Here is a 17506-nt window from a genome sequence, read left to right as displayed (position 1 = left end):
ATTCTGGTGACAATTATTTGTACTATGGAAAGGACATTTCATTAATTGGATAAAATGGATTCAGTGAACTGATTAGCATAAAAACCTGTGATGAAGAGCAAAACAGTCTGGACAGCAGCTCCAAGGAAGATGGTCAATTAAATCTTCAACCAAGTCTGAGGCCTTACCAAGAAAATAATAAGGCAAGTTTATTTAAGCCAAACAGTTTCTATTCATTCTCTGAACTTTTGATAAAAAAGTGAATATTTTAAGTGCCAATCTGCCTAAGAATCAGGCAGTGGTGAAAACATGACAAACAAAAACTGACTCAGTTTTACATTAATTTAAGTTCAGAATGTATAATGATGCATGAATATAACATTTGTTTCCTTTCCCTGTTCTGGTAATTCAAGATTTAATTTTGGTTGAAATGCACTAGAAATTAATAAGAGGAGATAACTCCGTAATTTGCTATCATTCTAAACCAAAATTTATCTAGATATTTCTCGAATTACCAGACACGCAGAAACAAAAGACCTACCATTTCTAACTCAGGATGAGGGTACCTTCAAAATAGTGTGGTTAGGCTGGTGAGTTTTTTTCGGCCATGTTTTGATTTTTTTCAAAATTGCCTGATTCTTACAAAGACTGGCACTTTATAAAAAAGACAACAAACAGCATCCTTCTCATCTATAGCATTCATAACACCATTAAGGAATTAGCATTCATAACACCATTTTGGAATTAATTTTCAGTTTAATATTTTAAGATACCATGTACATGAACAAGATTTTCTATGAGAATAGCAATAGAAAATCCTTAGATAGGAATACACTTCAAAGGGAGACTCAAAGTCAATACAATAAACAGACAAGATTTGTTCATTCAATGGGAGATAACTCTGTAAAATATGCAGATGATTTTTGTGCAGTTGAAATTCAAACTCATAATAAATCTTTGACTTATTTTTCTAAGATTAATTTTACAAACTGGTGTTGATATTTAATTTGAGGTTGACAGAGAAATGGATTTGGAAAAAATATGTAATGTGTCAATTTGTAATTTCTTTTTAGGTTGTTTATGTGAAATGTTTTCATGGTGTGGGAATAAAACTTGGTGGTCTAATACAGCTAATACATAGGTAGGTACCAGTATGTTACTCCTGCTTTGAAGAAAAAACAACAAAAGTATTTTACAAAATATTTGGAAAAAATATGTCCTCTAGGCCTGGAGGTTTATAAGAGTTTGGTCAGAAGTCTTACTCTTTCTTTTATCAGTATCATTATATGAGTAAATTTAAGGATCTGAATTGATTGCGTAAACATTCGCTGGATTGTTGGATTGCTGTCTAATCTCAACATCTATTACATTGATATAACCCATTTCTATCTAATATACATATAGTATACCAACAGTGATCCTTTTAAACAATTTGAATTACTAAGCATTTTATATTTCAGATTAGCATCACAGCTTGTCTGTAAGGATTGAAGCTGGTAATGGCCATTTCGAGCTGACCTTTATGGTAAGAACAGATACAAATTTTTATCAAGTATTCATCTAAGAGCATATAAATGCCTCTAGATTTTAAATTAGCACAAATGTAGAGCTAATAATTTTCTCCAAGTTATAATTGTAGATATAATCTGGAAGGTGGTTAAGCCAGATAAATTTTGGATATCTTATTTTCTGTTTTTTGTTAAAGTTGTCCCCCAAAATGAAAATAAGGAGATGTGGTATGATTGCCAACAAGGCAAATATCAACCAGAGACCAAATGATGTGGATGTGAGCAACTAAAGGTCACCGTACATCCTTCAACAATGAGCAAAACCTGTCCTATATAGTAAGCTATTAAAGGCCCCAAATATGACAAAATCTGAAACAATTCAAATGCAAAAACCATTTGCCTGATTTATTATAAAACATTAAAATCAAATATGGTCCGAGGAGACAGTTATCATTCTTAGATTTTGGTTGTCTACAAATATAGTCACTAGTGTGGACAGTGTATAACTTGCAAATTTTTTTCATACACTTTCCAAATTTATTTCTTTATATTTTATGAATGAAATATTTTTAGTTAGGGGATGAAATTTATGTTAAAATGTGGAATGCTGAATCTTTGTGTTAAGTAGTGATTTGGTCTAGTTAAAAAAGGTAATTATGTCTGAAGCTGTCAAACTGAATTTTAGACCCCTTTAACATAGAATTGTCAATATTTTGAGTAAGAACTGGTAGAAGTTTCTATAATTTTGATATTATTTGTCCCAATAGTAATTATTTGTCCCAATAGTAATACACTACACTGTTAAAAAAATCTTTTTGAGATAGAAGAGGTGCGATTTTTGTCTCGCCTTGACGGAGTCAAAAAGCGAGACATAGGTATGCTGTTTCCGGCAGCAGCGGCGACGGCGTCAACAATGTATTAGTTTGTGATTAGGTCTAATACATTGTTGACGCCGTCGCCGCTGCTGCCGGAAACAGCATACCTATGTCTCGCTTTTTGACTCCATCAAGGCGAGACATAGGTATGCTGTTTCCGGCAGCAGCGGCGACGGCGTCAACAATGTATTAGTTTGTGATTAGGTCTAGTTCATGGTGAACCACTAGTGGTAGGTCAATGATATTTTGTATGCAGTTGTATTAGCATTGGCACATCTCATTACCATGGAGATTATTTGGCCCCGTCCCCTCAGTCAAGGTCTATTGACTTTGAAACTTTTCATAGTTAACACGTATTAGTTTGTGATTAGGTCAATTTATGGGGAACCACTAGTGGTAGGTCAATGATATTTGGTATGCAGTTGTATAAGCATGGGTATATCTCATTTCCATGGAGATTATTTGGCTCCGCCCCCTTAGTCATGGTCTATAGACTTTTGCTAAGTTTACATGTATTAGTTTGTGATTTGGTCAGTTCAAGGGGAACCATTAGTGGTAGGCCAATGTTAATTGGTGTTCAGTTGTATAAGCATTAGCACATCTCATTTCCATGAAGAATATTTGGCCTCGGCCCTCAGTCAAGTCATGGTCTATTTACTTTGAAACTTTTGCTTAGTTTACATGTATCAGTTTGTATCAGTTTGTGATTAGATCAGTTTAAGATGAACTGCTAATGTTAAGTCATTGATATTTGGTATGCAGTTGTATAAGCATGGGTATATCTCATTTCCATGGAGATTATTTGGCTCCGCCCCCTTAGTCATGGTCTATAGACTTTGAAAATTTTGCTAAGTTTACATGTATTAGTTTGTGATTAGGTCAGTTCAAGGGGAACCATTAGTGGTAGGCCAATGTTAATTGGTGTTCAGTTGTATAAGCATTAGCACATCTCATTTCCATGGAGAATATTTGGCCCCGCCCCTCAGTCATGGTCTTTTTACTTTGAAACTTTTGCTTAGTTTACATGTATTAGTTTGTGATAAGTTCAGTTTAAGATGAACTGCTAATGTTAAGTCATTGATATTTGGTATGCAAATTTATTGGCATTTGCAAGTATCGTTTCCATGGAGGTTATATGGCCCCACCCCTGATCATGGTTCATTGACTTTGAAGCTTTTACATAGTTTACAAGTTAATGTTTGTCTTTAGATTTGTTTAAAGGGAACGACTTATAATAAGTCAATGGTATTTGGTATGCAGTTGTATTAGCATTGGCACATCTCATTCCATGGAGATTGTTTAGCCATGTACCTTCAGTCATGGTTCATCGACTTTGAATATTTGCATTACTTACATGTTAAAGTATTGCAATTTTAATTTCAACATTTGCATTATCAAAATTACAAAAGGCGAGACATATCTCTGTTATAACAGTTTATTTTAATTTGACTTTATTGTCTAAAAGAAATGCACTACGAAATAACTGTGTTCTCGGGCCATATGACTGACAGCAAACAACAATTTTTTTCATTCTAATTTGCTAATAAAAACTGGTAGCTACAAATATATGATATCAAATCACTAATTATTCTTTTGCACTAGATTTTGTTTCAATTTTTATATAGTTTTGACAGCTATCTTCTATCTGTTAAGAATGTCTATTTCTTTTTCAGGTAACTTTAACTGTGGCTGCATTAAATGGCTGTGTGATATAACTGTAACAGTGAAGAATGTTATTCAGACAATTTTTGTGTATGTTTGAGAAATTGTTTATAATTTTTTACAAAAAAAAAAAAAATAAAAAAAAATGTAAAGATTCTCCATTTTCAACAAGATTGGAAGTTGAATGTTAACTTATATTCATTTTTTTTTTAATCTTTTTTCCATTTAAGCCCCATGGCTGTACTCTGATAGCTCTACTCATGTCCAGAATTGTCTTGGCATTTCTTTTTGTCGTGCTTATGGATACTGAACTGGTTTGTATTGGTATGTGTCTAGTCAAGACACTTCTAGTCCGTTAAGAATGGAGAATCTAAAAAAAAAAAAAAAAAAAAGGAAAAGAAAAAAGAAAAAAATGTAAATTTTATTGTAATGTATTTTTTTGGTTTACTGATCGTTAGATATATATTTTTTTGCCAACTTTTTGTTTTTTTGAAGCTTAGTTTGTAACGAAGCATAAAAGTTTTGTAATAACATTTTGCAAGAAGTATAGTTGAAGAATATCTTTGTGAAAATAGATTGATTGATTGATTTTTGGTGTTTTAACACCACTTTGAGCACTATTGGCTATATCTTGATGGCCATTTTTTTTATTGCTGAAGGAAGCTCAAGTAATATGAGAGAATCACCGATATTCAAAAGGAAAACTGAAAATCCTAGTCAATTAAGACCAGAGTCAAACCTACCGCTTACCGGGTTCAAACTCACAACCTAAGTATTGACAGGCTAGTGTTATACTAGTTGAACTAAGATCACTCTTGTCAACAAGGCCCCTAGGTGAAAACTAAAGTACAAAATGTACTAAGTATATTATTGAAATGTGTTGGAGTTTTGTTATTAAATTATTTTTCTATTATACTATTTTTTGTATTGTTGTTAAAAATAGCAAGAATGTGGAGTCCTAACTGTGAAATTTAGGTCAAAGGGAGGTAATTTTTTATACCCCCTGTTAAACTCCACATACTTGAAATTTCCTCAGTGTTAGGTTTTTATTTACTTGGATATTCACGTTGTATGATTTATTTTTAATATCAAATGTGTACTGAATATGAATCTAGATTAAAGATTTCTTGGGTGGGAGAAATTATTTGGCACAAAAACTGATTTGGTGAAATTTTTCAAAAAAGTTATTAGTTGAAAGTGCATCTGATATTTTTTTTTATATGTAACTGTATTTCTAAGACAAACAAACAAAGAATAGATTGGCAATAAAATGAGGACAGCCACCTTGGCAGCCAGGAGAACACAGCTCCATGGAAGATGGTTAAATGAATCTTCTACCAAGTCTGAGGCTTTCACAAGAAAATAATCAGGCAAGTTTATTTAACCCAAACAATTTATATACATTATCTAGAACTTCTGATTAGAAAACACCATTGCAGAATTAATTTTAAGGGTTTAATATATTAAGATACCACGTACAGTGAACAAGATTTTCTATTTGAATAACAATAGAAAATCCTGAGATGGAATAAAACTTCAAGGGGAGACTAGTACAATTTACAGCAAGTTTTTGTTCATTCAATGGGAGATAACTCTGTAAAACATGCAGATGATTTTTGTGCAGTTGAAATTCAAGTCATTAATCTTTGACTTATTTTTTGTTTTCCATCTCTGATTAATTTATACAAACTTTTGTTGATAGTAAATTTGAGGTCAACAGAGAAATGGATTTGGAAAAATTATATAATGTGTCAATTTTAATTTGTATTTTAGGTTCTTTCTGAGACAAATGTTTTCGTGGTGTGGGAGTAAGACTTGGTGGTCTAATACAGCTAATATGTAGGTAGGTACCAGTATGTTATTCCTGTTTTTGAAAAAAAAATGTATTATAAAAAATATTTATAAAAATCATGTCACGTAGGCTTGAAAGTTTATAAGAGTTTGGTCAGAAGTCTATTTCTTTCTTTTATCAGTACCATTATATATGAGTAAATTAAAAATCTAAATTGATTACAGAAAAAATTTATTTGGTTGCTGGATTGCTGTCTACATGTTTTCAACATCTATTACATATATATATAACCCATTTCTATATAATAAATAGTCTATGATCCTTTTAAACAATTTTATTGATGAAGCATTTTATATTTCAGGTTAGCATCACAGCTTGTCTGTAAGGATTGAGAATGGCCATTGGAGCTGACTTTTATGGTAAGAACCAATACAAAGATTTATGAACTATTCATCCATTTTTATTATAAATAAGATGATGTGGTATGAGTGACAATGAGACAACTCTCCATCTAAGTCACAATGTAGAAAAGTAAACAATTATAGATCAAAGTACTGCCTTCAACACAGAGCCTTGGCTCACACCGAAGAAGTTATAAATGGCCCAAAATTATGCACAAATATCTTACATTTTTATATTTTTATATTTTTTTGCCGTCGTATATTGGTATGACGTCGGCGTCGTCGTCGTCCCAAGACACATTGGTTTTCGCACAATAACTTTAAGTGAATGGATCTCTATGAAATTTTACCATAAGGTTCAATACCACAAAAGGAAGGTTGGGATTGATTTTGGGGGTTATGGTACCAACAGTTAAGGAATTAGGGGCCAAAAATAAGCATTTTTGGAACTTCAGACATAACTTGTGTGTTAGTGTATGGATCTCTGTGACATTGTTCCACAAGGTTCCATATCATAAAGGGAATGCTGGGATTGATTTTGGGGGTAATTGCCTTAAAATTTTAGGAATTAGGGGCAAAAAAAGGGGCAAAAAACAAGCATTTTTATATGGACAAATACTTTAGTACAAAACATTATTTAAAGCAGTGTAAGGGAGATAAATCAAATACATCATTTGAATTACCTCCCTTACACTGCTTTTAAATTATGTATAAAGTAATGGTTAATGAACAATTAAGATAATTTAAAACAGTGTAAGGGGGTAATCCACATACAACGTTTTGATTACTTCCCTTACACTGCTTTTAAATTATGTTTAAAGAAATGCATATTTATAAAGGAAGACCAGTAAAAATATCTGTAAATATTGCATCTTTTTGAGAAATTGTGGGGGGTCAATTTTTTCTCTTTTTTTTTTTTCAAATTTCAAATATTGAAAAATTTCAAGAAGTAATCTTTAATTGCACAGTATGGCGCATTAGATTTGTAAAATCTTTGACCACATTTATTTATTTGTTATGCCAAATCTGACCGTGTATTTAGAGTTTTAATTTTGGGTCCAGTTTTCAAATTGGTCTACATTAAGGTCCAAAGGGTCCAAAATTAAACTAAGTTTGATTTTAACAAAAATTGAATATATGGGGTTCTTTGATATGCTGAATCTAAACATATATTTAGATTTTTGATTTCGGGCCCAGTTTTCAAGTTGGTCCAAATTGGGGTCCAAAATTAAACTTTGTTTGATTTCAACAAAAATTGAATATATGGGGTTCTTTGATGTGCTGAATCTAACCATGTATTTAGATTTTTTATTTGTGGGCCCCGCTATCAAATTGGTTCATATTGAGGTCAAAAGGGTCCAAAATTAAACTTTGTTTTATTTCATCAAAAATTGAATTATTGGGGTTCTTTGATATGCCAAATCTAACCGTGTATATAGATTTTAATTTTGGGTCCAGTTTTCAAATTGGTCTACTTTAAGGTCCAAAGGGTCCAAAATTAAACTTAGTTTGATTTTAACAAAAATTGAATATATGGGGTTCTTTGATATGCTGAATCTAAAATGTGTTAAGTGTTTTGATTTTGGGCCCAGTTTTCAAGTTGGTCCAAATTGGGGTCCAAAATTAAACTTTGTTTGATTTCAACAAAAATTGAATATATGGGGTTCTTTGATGTGCTGAATCTAACCATGTATTTAGATTTTTTATTTGTGGGCCCCGCTATCAAATTGGTTCATATTGAGGTCAAAAGGGTCCAAAATTAAACTTTGTTTTATTTCATCAAAAATTGAATTATTGGGGTTCTTTGATATGCCAAATCTAACCGTGTATTTAGATTTTTAATTTTGGGTCCCGTTTTTTAAATTGGTGTACATTAAGGTCCAAAGGGTCCAAAATTAAACTTAGTTTGATTTTAACAAAAATTGAATATATGGGGTTCTTTGATATGCTGAATCTAAACATGTGTTTAGATTTTTGATTATGGGCCCAGTTTTCAAGTTGGTCCAAGTTGGGGTCCAATATTAAACTTTGTTTGATTTCAACAAAAATTGAATATATGGGGTTCTTTGATATGCTGAATTTAACCATGTATTTTGATTTTTGGGCCTCGTTATCAAATTGGTCCACATTGAGGTCAAAAGGGTCCAAAATTAAACTTTGTTTATTTCATCAAAAATTGAATTCTTTGGATCCTTTGATATGCTGAATCTAACCATGTATTTAGATTTTGGATATTGGACCATAATAGGTAAATTAAAAAAATTTAAGTTCTTAGACCACATTCATTCTGTGTCAGAAACCTATGCTGTGTCAAATATTTAATCACAATCCAAATTCAGAGCTGTATCAAGCTTGAATGTTGTGTCCATACTTGCCCCAACTGTTCAGGGGTCGACCTCTGCGGTCGTATCAAGCTGCGCCCAGCGGAGCATTTTATTGTACTGGTAATGTTGTGAAAAGTTCAACAGGGTGTTGGAGAACAAATTGAGAAGTAAAGTAGGGTAATATAAGAACTAGGATATGAGATAAATAAAAACATGAAGCACCAAAACTCTGTAAATTTCTGATTGCTCACTTGCATAAAGTGCTTTTTTTAGATTTTATTTTTTTAATATTTCAAAAATAATATTGCTCGCTAGTTAAAAATTCTTTCGCATGCCAAGAAATCAAATTTCAGGAAAAAAAAAACAAATAAAAAAAATTAGCTTTCTTGCTACCCTTTTTCAAAGGAAAGAGTGAAGAACTAGAAATTAATTTGGTGTGGCCTTAAAAATATATGTCAACAAATCACTTTGATTATTCTTTTGCATTAAATTTTGTTTTAGTTTTTATATTGGTTTGACAGCTATGTTTATAATGTATATTTCTTTTTCAGATAACTTTAACTGTAGCTGCATTAAGTAGCTGTGTGATGTAACAGTAAAGAATGTAATTCAGACAATTTTTGTGTTTGTTTCAGGAATTGTTTATAATTTTTAACATAAAAAAAAAAAAAAAAAAAAAAAATAAAATTGTGAAGATTCTCCATTTTCAACCAGATTTGAAGTTGTACGTTAACTTGTATTTTAAATTTGATATTTTTCCTTTTTAGCCCCATGAGTTATTCCAATAGCTCTGTTCATGTCCATTATTGTCTTGACATTTTTTTGTCATGGTTATGACTAATGATCTGGTTTTGACCTACTTTAGATGTATTGATTATGGTCAGTATCTAGTCCAAACACTTCCAGTAGGTTGAGAATGGATAATCTAAAAAAAAAAAAAGAAAAGAAAAGAAAAAAATGTTATTTTGATTATTAAACAGTATTTTTTGGGTTTCCCGATTGATAGATATTTATCTTGTATTTTTTTTTTTTTTTTATGCTGAGTTTGTAATGAAGCATAAAAATTTTTAAGAATATTTTGGGAAAAATGTATTGATTGATTGATTGATTTTTGGTGCTTAACATCTCTTTACACAGGATTGGCCGCCATGGCCCATAGGTGAAAACTAAAGTAAAATATGTTATTAAAATGTGCTGAATTTTTGTTATTTTTTTATTTTTTTAAATTTTATTTGTGCTCTTTTATATTTTTGTTAAATATAGCAAGAATGTGGAGTTCTAACGGTGAAATTTTGGGCAAAGGGAAGTAATACCCCTGTTTAACTCATCATTTTTTCTTCGAAATTCCCTCAGTAATAGGGAATCTAACTTATTATGTACTTTAATATTGATATTTGTATAAGTTTGGTGTTTTTTAAATATCAGATGTATACTTGCTAAAATTTACTATTATTTAGAGCTCTGTAAAAGAAAAAAATATGTAAACTGAAGTCTAAATAATAGATATGTAGGGTGGGAGATCTTATGGTTCGGTCATTTGGTAAAATTTTTCAAAAAAGCTGATTATACAAAAGTGCATCTGATATTTTTATATGTATAACTTTATTATTAAAGAATAACAAATGGACAAAAAAATAGATTGACAAAAAGATGAGGACAGTAACCTTGGCAGCCAGGAAAACAGCTCCAAGGAAGATGGTCAATTAAATCTTAACCAAGTCTGAGGCTTTACTGTGAGAAATATGTTGTAAGTTTAAATATTCAAAAAATTAGGTAATAATCATAGGCCACTGATAATTTTATTATAAATAGGCATTTAAAAAAAATTCTTTAGGGTTCTTTTCTATCAATTTAACTTTAAGGATATCTACATCATTACCTTACATATTTTTGTTTTGAAATATGACCCCAATCATTTGTAATACGATATTTGTATTTATTTGTTTTCAACCTTTGGTATCATGTTTACATATTGAAGATGATAATACTGTGGACTCGTTTGTTTTGTGGGTAAAAATTTTCATGGAATGGATATTTGATTTTATGATTTTGCCAAAGAAAATTTGTACTTTGTGGAACATTTGAATTATTGGTCACCTATTCCCATGAAATCCACGAAAATCCCACAAATAATAATTAATCCACAGTATACAACAATTTTGTAAAAAAAAAAAACATAGATATAAGATGTGGTATCAGTGCCAATGAGACAACTCTCCATCCAAGTCACAATTTGTAAAAGTAAACCATTATAGGTCAAAGTACAGTCTTCAACACAGAGCCTTGGCTCACACCGAACAGCAAGCTATAAAGGGCCCCCAAAATGACTAGTGTAAAACCATTCAAATGGGAAAACCATCAGTTTAATCTACATAAAAAACGAGAAACAAGAAACACTTATGAACCACATCAACAAATGACAACTACTGAACATCAGATTCCTGACTTCAGACAGGTGCAAACAAATAGCATGATTTCGTTAGTCTTCTTAGGTATAGGTTGATCTGTAAAACAAGTATATTTTCTTAATTTTTTTTAAATTTTAGGATGTTGTAACGACAATGTTTTCATAGGTGTTGGGAGTAAGACTTGGATATCTGATACTGTTAACATGTTGGTAGGTATTAAAACTATTTATGCCACTGCATCTAGGCGAAGGGGTCATAAGGTGTTACCCTAAAACCTCCGTCTGTCCCACTTTTGGTTCCACACACTAACAAGGGTTTTCTCATCCAATTTTTATGAAAATAATATAAAATGTTAAGAACCAAACCTTGCAAAGTTTAATTTTGGGCAGTGAGTCACTTACCGTTCTAGAGTTTTGTCCCTTTATAACGATAAATTGCAAGTTTTGCCTTTTCCCCACTAGCAGTAACATCAAATGCTTCCAAAAAGTATTCTCACGCTCGAATGGGGGCATTCATGTCCTTGGACACATTTTTTTTTATTTTGTAGTATTTTATAAATGTTTTAAGTACCAAAACATGAATTATACGCTATGATTTAATACAGGTTGATTTTTTTCCATTTCAAATTTTTAACTTTTATGAGTTTATCATTCAGAATGCCAAATTGTTGTTAACATGATTTTTTAGTTGTTATCCAAGTTCTATTTTAAATTGATTATGATGATCTTTTGTTGTTGAAAAGTTGAGAATAACTAACCAACTTTGTATTCCAGGTTAGCATCACAACATTTCCATAGGGTTACTTGTTGCGGTTTTTAATCAGAGCTGATTTAAGGTGAGAATTTATACAACTTAAATCTATTTGTTATCTTATTGCGAATGTCCCAGACACGTGTTTCTTCCGCCGGGAGTCAAAATCTCCCGATTTTTAAGCCCTCTTCCGTTCCTCCCGTTAATAATACAAATCTTTGTTTTTTTCAAAATTTCAACCACAAATAATTTGTCATTCTCTATTTTTTATTACCATGATGTCAACTTTAATTACGTTTTTGTGTCACTGATGAAGGTAATGTTTATACCTAGCTGTAAATGAAAAATCTTGTATGATTATATGGCTTCACTTGACATCTTACTTGACATCTTGGGTGTCAACAATTTTTACCTCAGGCTAACTGCCATTATGTAATAAAAGCTTTGTGTAAAAGAAATTTCGGGTTACATCCCTTGTTTTATCATGTTTTAAGTTACCCTCCTTAAAATAATGTAAATTGATAAAAGAATATGAATGAAGTAGAAATTGAACAAAGAATCATAAAAGGCTGGTAATCTAATGATTTTAAATGTCTTAGAACAAATAGGAAAATATTATTTTGAAAATTATTTGAGAGATCTATAATTCTTTTCAATGCTTAAATTGAAATTTACAAATATGTATTGACTTCATTTTCTGGACCATGTGATGGCTTATTAGCCAGTCAAGGTCATAAAAAAAACCCTATAAGTTCTGAATGAGAGAGTGTTTTTCTAGAAAATGGAATATCAATGAAAATAATCGACTATAGAACTGGGAAACACACTTATAATGACAAAGATGAGGAAAGGAAAAAAAAATTACAAATAGCATAGCTTAGTGTTGACAAATATTTTACATGGTAACAAAACAGAGAGAAAACATTAATAGTAATACTGTTATCTTAAAAAAAAGGGAAATATGTAGCTTTATCGTCAGAATGAACACTGAAAACGGAGATAAATATGTCCAGTTATGAGGCCTGAACTCCAGCTGAAAATTTTCAAATCTCCAGTTGTGACTTGACAACTCTGTCATATGTATGATGTTCCCTAGATATCTATACATATATCCTACATATATTTAAATATAAAATGTTGTACCTTTACTTTAAAAATTTAGGTGAGCTAACTCACTTTTTATTGTAAGGTTAAAACCTCTGCTGTCATAAAAATGTGTGATAACAGCTTTTCATTAATAGTCTTGCTTTTTCATTATAAATTAAATTCCTCCTTTTTATCATGGAGAAAACAAATTTTTGGATTAAGAGTCAATAAACTACAACCTATCAACAACAAAATTATGTTTCATTATATGAGTATAAAGATGGTCGAGTCTATCAATTTTTTAGAAGCTTCTGAATTTGATCAATATTTCAAAAGATCGTTCAGCTGTAAAGTCCAGAAAATTTACTTTCATTTTTACAATAGCTGCACAATTTTAATACCATATATTTTGGTGCAATCGATAAACATATGTAGCAAACAAAGAGTTTTTACATGCACTGATATCTTTTTATTTAATGAAAAATTGCCACAATTTTTATGCCTCACCATAGCGGAAGGGCCATTAAGTTTTACCCTTGTACGTCCGTACGTCCCAAAATTGGTTTCCATTCTCTAACTTTAGTTTGCCTCAACCAAATGTTATGAAACTTATACACAATGCTCATTACTGCAAAACACAGATCAAGTTTGAATTTTGGTGGCGTCACTTTTACCATTCTAGAGTTATGCCCCTTTACAAATGGAAAAATTGCTGAATTTTTGGTTTCTGTTTTCTAACTTTAGTTTGCCTCAACCAAATGTTATAAAACTTATACACAAAGCTTATTACCACAAAACACAGATCAAAATTGAATTTTGGTGGCGTCACTTTTACCGTTCTAGAGTTATGCCCTTTACAAATGGAAAAATTGCTGAATTTTTTGTTTCCGTTCTCTAACTTTAGTTTGCCTCAACACAATGTTATAAAACTTATACACAATGCTTATTACCACAAAACACAGATCAAGTTTGAATGTTGGTGGCATCACTTTTACCGTGCTAGAGGTATGCCCCTTTACAAATGGAAAACTTGCTGAATTTTTCGTTTCCGTTCTCTAACTTAAGTTTGCCTCAATTAAATGTTATGAAGCCTATACAAAATTCTTATTACCACAAAACTCAGATTAAGTACAAATTTGGGTAGCGTCATTTTTACAGTTCTTGAGTTATGTCCCTTTTTAACTTTATATGCAAGCGGGGGCATCATCTGTGTCCCATTGGACACATTCCCCATTTATTTATTATACACAAGTACTTAAGATTATTTTAATATTAAGTATTAACAATTTAAATTCAACCTTTTTTTTTTTTTACAGTTGAAGTGTTACTGTTGCTGCCTTGTTTGGTAAAATCCTCAGACAATAATCCTGCAAACCATCGGATGAACTGTTGCTATTTTTTTAGTAGAATCCGTAGACAGTTGTATTGTAAGCAGAAGAATGAATTTTGTTTTTATTGATGTATTGAGTTATCCAAATTATAGATATATTTTTTCATTATTTTTACATGCATTCAATTTTTGTATTGTGATTGATGAAAAATGAAACTGTGAAATTATTTTTATCTGAGGGACTCCAAAGGTATTCTCTATGGTTTCACAAAGTACCCATAAGACTTATATTAGTTTAAACCTTTATTATTAATGTATTGTATGTGTAAGTCTTACAAGTGCTTTGTGAAATGAATTTTGCAAAAATCAATAAAGTAGAAATTTGATGGCTAAACACTAAAGAGAATATGAAAAATATTCCCTGTAATTTAAATTTGGTGAATGCAAATAAAAATGTTTGGTATTTTTGGGTTTGACTCCACTTTCTGTACATTTAAACAAATAAATGGCTGTTAGTTTTTTTTATTTGTTTTTGTTTATATATAATAAATGAATTATTCAGCATCTGATGCCACTCAAGTAAAAATAATTACAGTTTTTGCAGATTGTTTTTTTTTCTTCATTTTTATGTGATGATTTTTATGTTGTTTCTCGTTCATTGTTATTTATATTGTTAAGGACATATTTTTTTTTTTTTTTTTAGGCTTGTGCTCAACTTAAGAATTATTTACCCAAGATTATAATCAGGAACCTGTAAAATAATTTTTTATTGATTTTGATGGAAAAATTGCTGCTTAATGTCCAGTGCCAAATTAAATGCATTTTAGGACAACATGAAAATGTGATATGAATATAGACCCGGCTTTGTACAAGACTGACACCCTGAGCTAGATTTTTTAATTGATATGCTACTCTGTTCACACAGTAACAATCTGCAGGAAGACATGTTACCTTACCCTGACACATTATTCTGACTTGGGGCCAACGGCGCCAACCAGTCTTTGCTCTTGTTCCTAAATGCTGCATGATTAGCAGAGGAGCAGCTAATACCAATTTCCCATGACCTTCTGCACTCGAAGTACCTAAGCTTGAAATTGTCAGTTAAAGAAGATTTATCTGTCTGTTTGTCCGTCATCATCTCTCATCCATAGCTTATATTACTATTTGAAGGTGTTTATCAAAACTTTCAAGATTATTTTCTGTAACTAATGGCAGTGTGTATTTTTTTTTTTATAAAAAAAAAAAATAGGGGTTTCCAAAAGACAGGAATGGACCTTCTAAATATTTGGATTAACTTGGGAAGAAATCTTTTCGTTCATAAAGTCCATCATGTGAAGGATAGTTTGTTTTGAATATTTTCTGTGTTTTTAATCTGTTTTTAATCTTGTTTTTAATAGTTCGATCTCATTATGACAAAATTTTCATAACATTAAAAAGAATTTAGAATAAAATTTGCTTTAAGACACTAATATATTACAACTGTAGCTTTTAATTAAACTTTCTAAGGCTTTGCTATAACAAGATTTGTGTTTTATCTGGTTTTATATTATTTTAGTGGTTTTTATATGATTTTATTTGTTTTTATTTTCAAATCTTGTTAAACCAAGCCTTAATATGATTGAATTTTTGGTCAAAATTGATAGATTTTCTTATACATGTACATGTAATACAAAATTTTTATTTACGTAATGAGATCTGACATTTTTATGCTATCAACTCTTTCTTCAAAGATAAAATAGTAAAATGAATGAATTTAGCTAATTTGATACAATCCTTGAATATTAACCAAATTGCAAGATTTATGGATGCAAGTTCAGTATCTGCTCTAACTAAATATATGTTCATATTAGTTGAACCATCCTATCCTTCAATATGAGTAATAAGATGATAGAAATGTTAAAATCCATTACAATATTGGAGAACCTTTAGAAGTAAAAAAAAACAAAAAACTATACAATGTCAACAGATACTGAAGATTATTTGACAGTTTAGGAAAAGTTCATTTAATCTAATTATGGTTGGAAGTTATAGATGGATGAGCATACAGATGATACACTTGCTTACTTATACAACATTTCCTTATGGATAAATCAGACTGGATGATTGGATGGACTGTTGTCTTATTGGCACTCATACCACTTCTTCTTATTTTTTATAAGAAATAATAACTTGATACTAATTATTCCCTTACTTGGAAAAAGTACTTGATTCCTTAAATGAAAATATATACTGGTATATATATCAAAATAGAAATTAAATTAGTTTGCTAAGAAATAGGGTGGAAAATGAAAAAGACTGTAAAAAAAAACACCTTAGGGTTAAATATGAGGAATTAAAGTTTTTTTTTTCCCTTAGTGATTTAATAATTTGTGCACAGATCAAGATTTTTAGTTTAATTGTTTAGTAAATATGTTGAGTACATCTCAAAAATGAATTTATTTCATGTATTTTTAAACCTTTTTTATTGCAGTTTTTACCAGAGTTTTCCTTTGTATGAGAATTGTTATATTTTTATAGTCTTTTTTAAAAGGATGAGACAAACTGAGGATTCATAGATTTTTTATTGAATTCTATAAAAAAAGATGTTTGGTATTAAGTAATGTGAAGCCTCAAGTTTTTATATTAAGCAAAAAAAAAAAATAGTAATTTTGATAGAAACTTGTACAAAACTTAATACATATACAAAAACTGTATCTCGAAACAGACATCTTTTTTTCTGTAACAACCAATCTGAGAAATTAGTCAGAAAAAATCCTCAGTACTTTTATTTATTTTGTATAATTGTAATATTTACCTAACCTATGATTCAGATCCTTTTCCTCCTTTTAATTATACAGTTAATTTTTAACTGGCAGTGGCAGATCCAGGGGGGGGTGTGGAGGATTGTACAAGGCATACGCCCCCTTTTATTTGCACAAAAAAATCTCATGTTTATCACTGTTTATATGAATTTTTAGCATAAAATTGTCCCAAAAATGTTTTTCGCCTAGCTAAGCTTGGTGAATTATATACAGTTTTACAAAATTTCACCCCTCCTTTTTAAAAAATCCTGGATCTGCTACTGACTGTGGCCAAAAGCTTAATAGTTACAATGTCTTAGATATTTATACACACCTGATGAAGCAGATTGTGTCTTGTTTCATTTGGGTATTTTGTATCATGATGATAATCAAATTAAATGGTAAATAAAATTTATTTGAGAAAACTCTTCATATATCTTATTTGAGTCTGGATGACAAATGAAGGGGGAAGAAGTTTCTGTGGTCATGGGTATGACAGATAATTTATATTCCCAGCACTTGGTGTCTTATCATTATCATTCTTTAAATTTTTTGAAATTTTCATGAAACTTCTTGGCTATTTTAAACCAGACTTTACACAAATGATACTT

The 17506-nt window shown here is 30.6% G+C and overlaps 3 long non-coding RNA genes across 3 annotated transcripts; all 3 read left to right on the top strand.

Annotated features, from left to right (window-relative positions):
* Window positions 1–1050: 1050 nt before the first annotated feature.
* On the top strand, window positions 1051–5374 carry LOC127734515 (uncharacterized). Its single transcript, XR_007997640.1, has 3 exons — window positions 1051–1120; window positions 1440–1504; window positions 4036–5374. It is a non-coding gene; the product is annotated as an uncharacterized LOC127734515 (long non-coding RNA).
* Window positions 5375–5795: 421 nt separating this feature from the next.
* Window positions 5796–9228, top strand: LOC127734514 (uncharacterized). Its single transcript, XR_007997639.1, has 3 exons — window positions 5796–5867; window positions 6178–6235; window positions 9093–9228. It is a non-coding gene; the product is annotated as an uncharacterized LOC127734514 (long non-coding RNA).
* A 246-nt stretch (window positions 9229–9474) lies between these two features.
* On the top strand, window positions 9475–11765 carry LOC127734513 (uncharacterized). Its single transcript, XR_007997638.1, has 3 exons — window positions 9475–10288; window positions 11088–11158; window positions 11723–11765. It is a non-coding gene; the product is annotated as an uncharacterized LOC127734513 (long non-coding RNA).
* The last annotated feature ends 5741 nt before the right edge of the window (window positions 11766–17506 follow it).

This window comes from Mytilus californianus, unplaced genomic scaffold (genome assembly GCF_021869535.1).
Source record: "Mytilus californianus isolate M0D057914Y unplaced genomic scaffold, xbMytCali1.0.p SCAF_3, whole genome shotgun sequence".
Classification (NCBI taxonomy): domain Eukaryota; kingdom Metazoa; phylum Mollusca; class Bivalvia; order Mytilida; family Mytilidae; genus Mytilus; species Mytilus californianus.
Note: the sequence above shows the minus strand (reverse complement) of the source record. Positions and strands in the feature narration are given on the sequence as shown.